A 9,916-nucleotide genomic window follows, 5' to 3' on the forward strand; every position below is an offset into this window, starting at 1 on the left:
AACCAACTTCAGCGTGTGATATCAACAAAACAACTGATCATTAGATAACCAACTTCAGCGTGTGATATCAACAAAACAACTGATCATTAGATAACCAACTTCAGCGTGTGATATCAACAAAACAACTGATCATTTAATAAACAACTTCAGCGTGAGACATCAACAAAATAACTGATCATTAGATAACCAACTTCAGCGTGTAACATCAAGAAAACAACTGATCATTAGATAACCAACTTCAGCGTGTAACAACAACAAAACAACTGATCATTATATAACTAACTTCAGTGTGTGACATCAACAAAACAACTGATCATTAGATAACCAACTTCTGATTGACATCAATAAAATGACCAAACGATATTTACATCAATGTTTCTTTATATCTGATTACTGAAGTCATTTAAATATATTTTTCATCTTTCTATAAAGTAAATAGGAGCTGACATTATATAATTTTGATTTTTTTTTCCACTTTCAAGGTCTTTACGTGAAAGATAACAACCGAGGTGCTCCTGTTATATAGAGATAACAACCGAGGTGCTCCTGTAATATAGATTTTTTTCTCTTGGCAACGAAATTATATTCTTCACGTTAGAAAAAGTACGCTCCGTCAGTTGTGTATAGTTGTTCTCTTTCTTGAAGCAAACAAAACTCAATCTTCTACTAGGATTAAAAATCAAATTAACAGTGGTTTTAAATCTTCTTTGCTACTGCGTGTCTGGAGTGTTGTAATAAAATTGAACAAACCAGGTAAACACGTGAGAGAAAGCAGTGTCTATTGTTAGTTGACGTGTTGTTCCTTTAAGTCTGTGACGTATAAGCATGTAGTCTTGGCCAGAATGTTTGCATACTATTCTATATTGATGTTATTGTCTACAAGCATGGAGTAGTTATTGAGTAAATACCTGAGTAGTAACAGAAAAGGTAGCTTATGATCGGACAAACATGTACGAGTTGTTATTCTGGTCTGTATAAGTTGTTTGAGCATTTGTTCGTCAGAACACACACACACACCTGATTTGTACAAACAAACAGGTCAACGCTTTGTTCAGACAATTTCTCTGAACATGGTATAGAGTCATCGCTCGTCACGTGCCAGAAGTTATAGGGCGTCAAATTGCTCGACTCTCCAGAAATGGTATGAAGCAAACAAACATTGCCAGAACAGTAGAGAACCCCAGTGTGCTGTATTCAGAATCCTGAAACGTCATTGTACTACAGGAAAGTCTACTGATAAACACGGGCAGTAGTCTTTCGGAAATGACCGTGCCAGAAGCTATAGGGCGTCAAATTGCTCGACTCTCCAGAAATGGTATGAAGCAAACAAACATTGCCAGAACAGTAGCGTACCCCAGTGTGCTGTATTCAGAATCCTGAAACGTCATTGTACTACAGGAAAGTCTACTGATAAACGCCGAAAGACTACTGCCCGAGATGACCGTGTTATAATCAGGTTAACACGTCAAGATCGACAGAAGTCTTGCAAAACTTAGACAGGAATGCATGAGCATATTCATTCCAGTGTATCCAGAAGAACAGTGAATAGGAGACTGATCAAACAAGATTATTTTGCACGGAAAAAACTGCTTTTCATATCCTTAGGGATAACATCAGTGGCGCCTCCTACAGGCAACACGTGGAGACATTATTTGTGCTACTATATTCTAGGGCAAGGATTGGCAATAACTTTGTGTTCCAGAATGCCAATACCACTGCCCACAGAACACGTATTGTACAGGATTATCTCGATCAGTAGGATGTTACAAGATTGCCATGGCCAGCAAAGTCTCCAGGCTGTAATCCCATTAAAAACTGTTGATTAGAACTGAGCCGAAAATTGCTAACCACGACACTAAACCGACTAGAGTAGCTGAGTTGCAGCGCCTTCTAGTGACAAATTATGATGAAATCGCGGTGGATTACATCAATAACATCATAGACAGCATGCCACGTTACCTTGCGGAGATTATTAGAGCATATAAGGTTATTGATAATAATATGATGTTATATCTTGTCATGATATCCGTTATGATAAAATTTTGTTGTGATCGAAGAAAAATTGTATTACACATCTTTCTACAGGTGTTTAATAAATTGTTGACTGGTTACTGTTCTAATAAATCATTATACAAACTACATATTTAGACATATTTATGTTTTATATAACATGTATTTCTCAGTTTGATAGGACTAAGCGTATTTGTATTCCATTTTAATAATAATGATCTTATTTGTTACAAAATATGCAAACATTTTTGGCCAAGACTGTACCAATGCTGTAAAGAAAAATGTTATGTTTATTTTAGTCGTAGTTTAACATAAAATCAAAGAGCTACTTTTTTTCATGCATATTTAAATTCCTAACTGCTTCTGTGGTTAGTCGTTAATGAGCTAGCCACAATCTCTCCACCACGCGGGAATTAAACCCCATATTTTAGCGTTTTAAGTCCATAAACTTGCCACTTTCGTTCCGTGAGACTCTGTTTTTAGTATGTTTTGGAATGTCACATTTTTTTTTCTCCAATAATTCCAGTAAGAGATTTTTTTTTGAGTTACCAAACAGTTCACTATCTATTTAACTACCAGCAGTATAACTTCACAAATTTCCAAGTACAAATAGAAAGCTTAATCAAGATGCTTTGAGTAGCATCTTTTATAAAGTTAATTCGATTATTGCTGAACCTTCAAATATTAATTTGATTATTGCTGAGACTCCAAATAAATTCTCGCTGAATACAAATTAGGATAACTATAATCAATTAAGGTATATGAATTAAATAATACTGTTAAATAAGTAAAAAAAAAAACCCTGGATATTTATGACCTTGATAAATGGATGACAAAATAAATATTATTAATATTAACACAAAAGGTTTTTTGTACAGACCGTTTCTTATTTCTCGGTAATTAAATAAAAAACATTAAATATATATATATATAATAACAGTATATTAACAAAAAATTCGTAGTTCATATTTATTATAACAGACTTTGTAAAATCAATTAGAGACATCAGATTTATTAATTATGTAGTTTTTGAACTTAAAATTGACAATTATTAATGGTACGACCCACATTAATCATCGTCTCCGAGAATGTACATTTAATGAAATTTACACTTCTCTGATCATGTCAGATTGATAAGCGAATTACTGGAAGTTTGTTTGAAATTTTCCACGGCAACCTTAAGCTACAAAGATATTTCAGAACGCTCAGTTGAGAAAGCGCGAACTCTTATTTTTACCGTAAAGTTTAATTACAGGATGTATGTATAAAATCTTAAATACAAACTCCATCTGTCTTACATATTTTAGGTTTACTCTTGAACGTCACGTGACAAGCTCCTACCTTTAAATGTCTACAGCTCTTACGTATAAGGGAGGCATTATTGATCAACAAAATTAAACCAACTTTGAAGGATGTTAGATCAACTATTAATGTAACATGTGATGTTAATATTTTACTTTTGTACACATCATTTAAATGTGAACCAACCTCTAAGTTTATAAACTTCAACCCACCTTTTAGTCTTTAAAATACTTTTCACGAAAATATAAAAGTACGAACGCTTAACTGGTGTGGAAAAGTGCAGTTCTAAATATTTATATGGCGTTTGATATACGCACGTTCCACGTGCTCAACTGTGAGAATACCCGGCTGTTTGAACACATTTTTCAGAGGTTGGAAAGACAGTATCTAAGCTTTTCCATATATTTTATATTTTCTTTCTTTTGGGGATCGCTTCAACTTTGTTTACTGCTTCTATTCATTTGACTGATATAACTGTCTACTTAGAGAGATGTTAGAGTTTTTCAAATATTGGAAACCAGAGAATACAGATGCAAATCTGAGTAATCCTTAAGACGAAAGTTTTGGGCACGACAACGCCTAGCTGGTTTGTATTCTGGCCAAGTCCTAGAGGTCAACTACACCACAGTATGCAGAAAATGACCGTTAGAAATCACTAGTTCATTGAGTTCAAGATAAGACGTACAGTAAAAAAGTTTTGAGACGGCTTCATTGAAGAAAAACTTATCGGCTTCACTGAAAAAAAATTATCGGCTTCACTGAAGAAAATTTATCGGCTTCATTGAAGAAAAACTTATCGGCTTCATTGAAGAAAAATTTATCATCGGCTTCATTGAAGAAAACTTATCGGCTTCATTGAAGAAATATTTATCGGCTTCATTGAAGAAAAACTTATCATTGAATTATCGGCTTCATTGAAGAAAAACTTATCGGCTTCATTGAAGAAAAACTTATCGGCTTTATTGAAGAAAAACTTATCGGCTTCATTGAAGAAAAACTTATCGGCTTTATTGAATAAAACTTATTTCGATTTTAACGAATGTTCACCGTTTCGACAAGGTTTTCTCGAAACGTAGATTTCTAAATAAATCAGGATGAATGAGGATGATATTCGTTTGACATCAATGTTCTTCCCTTTTCTTCTGTTTGTTTGTATTTTTGTTAACAAATAATAAAAAAATGTTCATTGTGGTAAATAATATTTTGATCGAATATTTTGTTGTTTTTTTCTTCCCGATTTGTAAAAAATCCTTACGTGTTAGAAAAAAATGAATATTATTTTCGAAATCTGCGTGGCTGAATTATGAAAAATCCGTTGTTAAAACCCAAACAACTTTTATGAACATTAAATTCGCAGGCCTGTGTAATGATTGACCAAAGGTTTATATTCGCACGCCTGTGTAATTATTGACCAAAGGTTTATAATCGCAGGCCTGTCTTATTGTTGACCAAAGGTGAAGAAAATACTTCATGAATTGGGCTTAAGTTCTAAAAGACCTACTTAAGCCACACAGTACGCCTTGTTTGGACATTACCAGAACTGACCATTGGCCACCTTTACTCCTTACATTTAAATCCAACTTTAATGATTCCACCACTTATCGACGGGTTCTCGTAGGGAAGAGCTGGAAAGAAACAATGTTCTTACTGCGCATGGTTGACCAATATGACAGTTTCCATGGCGATTCGAGACATCCTTTTGAATTGGCGTACTGTTACTATAGTGCTCTCTAAAATTGTATTTTCCGCTTGACGACATATAATCATAGAAGAACAGACTCTGTCCCGATAAAGAATAATGCTAGGTGTCGTATTACGAGGTTTGTGATGGATTAGCTTGAACAAGAAACCTTGGAAGTCATGGATTGTCCAGTATGGAGTCTTTAACTAAATCTTACATAACATCTTCAGTATCATATATGCCATGTAAAAACCACAGAAGTCATGGATTGTCCAGTATGGAGTCTTTAACTAAATCTTACATAACATCTTCAGTATCATATATGCCATGTAAAGACCACAAAAGTCATGGATTGTCCAGTATGAAGTCTTTAACTAAATCTTACATAACATATTCACTATCATATATGCCATGTAAAAACCACAGAAGTCATGGATTGTCCAGTATGGAGTCCTTATCTAAGTCTTATATAACATATTCAGTATCATATATGCCATGTAAAAACCACAGAAGTCATGGATTGTCCAGTATGGAGTCTTTAACTAAGTCTTATATAACATCTAGGCACTCTTTCGGTATCGTGTATGATTAAAAGTGACTCCAATGATGCATAGATTCAATCAATACCAATACTTGTAATAAGTATCTCACTTTTGATGAATGTGGATCTTTATAAACAAGTTGATTTACTCAGACCCTAACTATGACCTCTTTGAATTTTAAGATTCTGTTGCTTATTGGACTTCAACTAGTGATGAATTACCTACGAAACTGATCCGTTAACAGTATTCAGCAAATAAATAATTATTATTGAATATATTCTAATTTACTATATTGTTTATTTGGTAAAACAACAATTTAACTATAACTTCGAGCTCTTTTAACTTTTATTTTAGGCTTAAAATTTTAAATTACATACACTCTTCATTTGTCTATATATTTTTAAACTTTACTTTTAACTGTTCTCAAAATACATATTAAATTGTACTTTTATATTATCCTCTCAGTATTGAACTTATCTTTAAAATCTGTGTTTACACTTTTATTGCCAAAATTAGGTACTGTCTGTGTTACCAACACTTAATTTGACAAAAAAAAACGAAGTGATTTCAAAAGTATCGGAAAATGAAGTTTAATAACTAAGCCTAAATTCCTCAATCACATTATCATAACGACACAATTAAATTCTGAATAATATGACGTAAACCGTGACGTTTTTATATTTATTTTACCTGTAACATTAATAATGCACATTGAATCTCGGTCTCATAGCAAGTCCCCACCCCCAAAAAAAAAGAATATTAACAAAACCAAGATTATTAAAAATTGTTAATTTGAAAAGGGGAATAGGGATCGTAAAAAAAATACAGAAACAAAATAGCTAGCTTACAGTGAAAATGCAGTGGTAAAAAATATACAAACAAGCTTAAGGTTTGAGACACAAGATAAATAAAAACTTGGGAATTTAAAAACCTACAAATAACGATAGTAACCGAGGTAATAATATAAGGCTGAAAATAGTGTATACATTATTTACTCAAACTGTAAGTTCATATTTTGACTCCACCAGATGTAATTCTACATAACAGCATGAAGTCAACATAAAAGCTGTAAAGTGTAATAAAATGTTAAAAAATACTGTGTCAAGGGCCGACCTTTGATTTTAATGTTTATAAAACTTACGAAATTCAACCAAAATGACTCTTGAAAAGTTTTTTGGTGTACAAAACTTGAAGATAGCTTTTATTTGCGGAAACATCTGTTAGCTGAGTTCTTGCACAGATCTTAAAATATAACGTTGATAAATGGAAACAAGCTACACATCCTTCAGTAAGTCTGTGACATTTCCTGATTGGCTAAAGGGCATGCCAATCAGTGATTGCCTTACCGGGCTACGTTGATCTGACTCATTTTATAAGCTGTACTATTTCCTATAGATCATTTTCCAGACGGTTCTGCTATGATTAGTGTCTGATGAAAAGCTTCAGCAGATATTTCTTTAGCAACATCTCAACCAACAATTGGTCCAGTTATCAACGCTATTTTCAAGTTTTGAACAACTCGACTTTCAAGATCTACATATCTACATGAGCCGATGTTTCCGTTTATCAACGTTATATTTTAAGATCTGTGCAAGAATTCAGCTAACAGATGTTCCGCATATAAAAGCTATCTTCAAGTTGACGCTGTTTAGAAGTTCTAAAGAAAAACAAGGGATTTCTGATCCGCTAACATAAGTTAATTTTAGGGCATCAATAGCTACACAATGGGCTATCTGTGCTCTGCCCACCAAGGGTATCGAAACCAGAATTCTAGCGTTGTAAGTCCGCAGACATATCGCTGTGCCACTGTGGTTTGTTTGTAGTTAAGCGCAAAGCTACACAATGGACTATCTGTGCTCTGCCCATCACGGGTATCGAAACCCGGATTCTAGCGTTGCAAGTCCGCAAACATACCCGCTATGCCACTAGGGGGCGGCATCAATAATACATCCGATAAAATCTTTTATTTTCTAAGATTCCAAGATGTTAATAATTTTTAAAGTAAAAAAAGATAAAATAAAAACAAAATTCAGAGAAATTTCATTCATTCAAGCTAGTAGGCTCGTCAACAACACAGTCGATATTTAAATCAGAATAAGTTATGATACGCCAACAGCAAGGCTTAGACGTATAGTTTTGAATGTCATTAAAACGTTCTACGTAGACGTCCAAAAACTTTTTTTTATCCCTTTATTACACACATTATGAAAATACGGGGGGGGGATGTTTTCCTTGAATTTCATACTTTAAGAGGTCTATATATTGCACGAAAAATATTGTTTTTTAAATATATTTTGGTAGGTTTTACTTAGAAGTGACATTGTTCAATTAAGGGAACAACCAAAATAATACCATGGTTTATTTAGACTGTTACCTGGAAATAATATCATTCAATTAAAGTATTTAAATTTGTATGAAGGACCAAAGATATATTTTTACCTGTACTTTACAATGTGCAATAAAGCATTCGGGGGGACGGAGGGCGTTTTCGTTAAATGTACAGTTCGTTATAGAACACTATAGCACTGAATTTGGTTTGATTGAAGTAATCAAAGCATACGGTTTCGTCAACAAAAATACAACGAAATGTGACGTTAATTTACCGAATAATCAACCTTGTAATGCCATACTCTAATTAATAGACATAATGATAGATTTAATTTACTTTAATGAAGTAACTCTCATTTGTTTATTAACACTTCCTACAGGAGCCAGGGGGTGTCTTTACACTACAATTTGTTGAATATTAAAAGTAAGTTCAATCCGGAAATTCCCAGAGAGGGTGGTTTTGGACGTATCTTTTCGAGACAAGTTTTCGTTTGTTAAATTGATAAATATTTAAGTGAAATACAGCATCCTCAAGTCTCCATACTAACTAGTACTAAGATCTACCTGCAGGGAGTAAATTCAGTATATATATCAATAAAGCCACATTCTCAGTATCATTAATTAAACAATTGCCAACCTTTTTTATGTTTAGCTTTCAAATGATATACGAACGATTTCACCTGCGATTCGGTAGGGAAGATCGAAGCATCACGATAGTCAGCAGTAGGATGAGCACACAGCAACACTTTGAAAGTAGCACCAGACATAATATTGTACTCGGCGTGCTGCACAGTATCTACCAAGGTGGTTCTAAATGGTTCCTGAATACTTCTGTGTGTCATTTGGAGACTTCCATGCTTCATGTGCTTGGCCGTTAAGTTCATTTCAGTCATCCTACCACTTAAAATCACTTTTCGTGAAAGTGCGAAAATGCCTTCTTTTTTAGCCAATATAAATGTCCAAAAAATTTCAGTTCAAATTAAGAAAAACCGGATTGGGTAGTTTTTGTTTTTTAAACAAAATGCCCCCCCTACTGGTTCGTGAGGGGCCTGTTAATAATGAAACAACAAGATTATGCAAACATACTAGAACTTCGAGTTCATCATCACAAGGAAATTTATGCTATTTTAAGACTGTAGATTATGTATACAAATTGTGACGATCGTAAGATTTAATCCTGGCATGGTGTGGTGATTAGGACACTAGACTCGTAATCTGGAGGTCCAGGGTTCGAGTCCCGTCACCGAAGATACTCGCCCTTTCAGCGTCCCTGATGGCTTAGTTGTAAGTCATTGAGCTTATAACGCTAAAACTCGGGTTTCGATACCTGCGGTAGACAGTGCACAGATAGCCCATTGTGTAGCTTGAGCTTTACAACAAACAAGCAAACAAAACGCAGAATTTGAAATAAAGGGATGAATATTAAAGACAATGAAAAATAATAATTGGAACAAAACCGAAATCCGTGATCTGAAACTTATTGGAAATAAAAAAAACTAAACAATTTTATTGTCTTGCCAAGTTTACAGTGTATTCACGGAATATAAAAACATGTCGGCTACAGTCTATGGACTGATGGTGAGCACGAGAAATTTATACGGTCACGTGACACTAAACTGGCATCATTCATCGTTCTATTTTTTTTTAATCCGTCGGTTATCCTATCTCTTTAACAAATTGACGTCCAAGGAGATGAAGTGTTAGAAAACCTGAAACGTTCACAGGTGCTGCTGAATCACTCATATCCTGACGTGCTACATATGGGCTATCTTCGCCTTCTCCGCCCTCAAGGATCAAAATAATGCTGAGTTAACAGAATACGCTATAAAATACCAGAACATTTTTAAATACCTGGCGCTTCGGTGTTAACTTTATGTTTTTATCGACAAGTTTGTTTGATATGAAACACAAAGGTACACAATGGGCTATCTGTGTTCTGCTCACCACGGGTATCGAAACACGAATCTTAGCCGCTGAGCCACCAGGGGAGAAACACAGACTTGAGACTTCAGATATTTATTATCATATATCATAATAATGCACAATCTTTCTG

The sequence above is a fragment of the Limulus polyphemus genome, unplaced genomic scaffold (genome assembly GCF_000517525.1).
Source record: "Limulus polyphemus unplaced genomic scaffold, Limulus_polyphemus-2.1.2 Scaffold8121, whole genome shotgun sequence".
Classification (NCBI taxonomy): domain Eukaryota; kingdom Metazoa; phylum Arthropoda; class Merostomata; order Xiphosura; family Limulidae; genus Limulus; species Limulus polyphemus.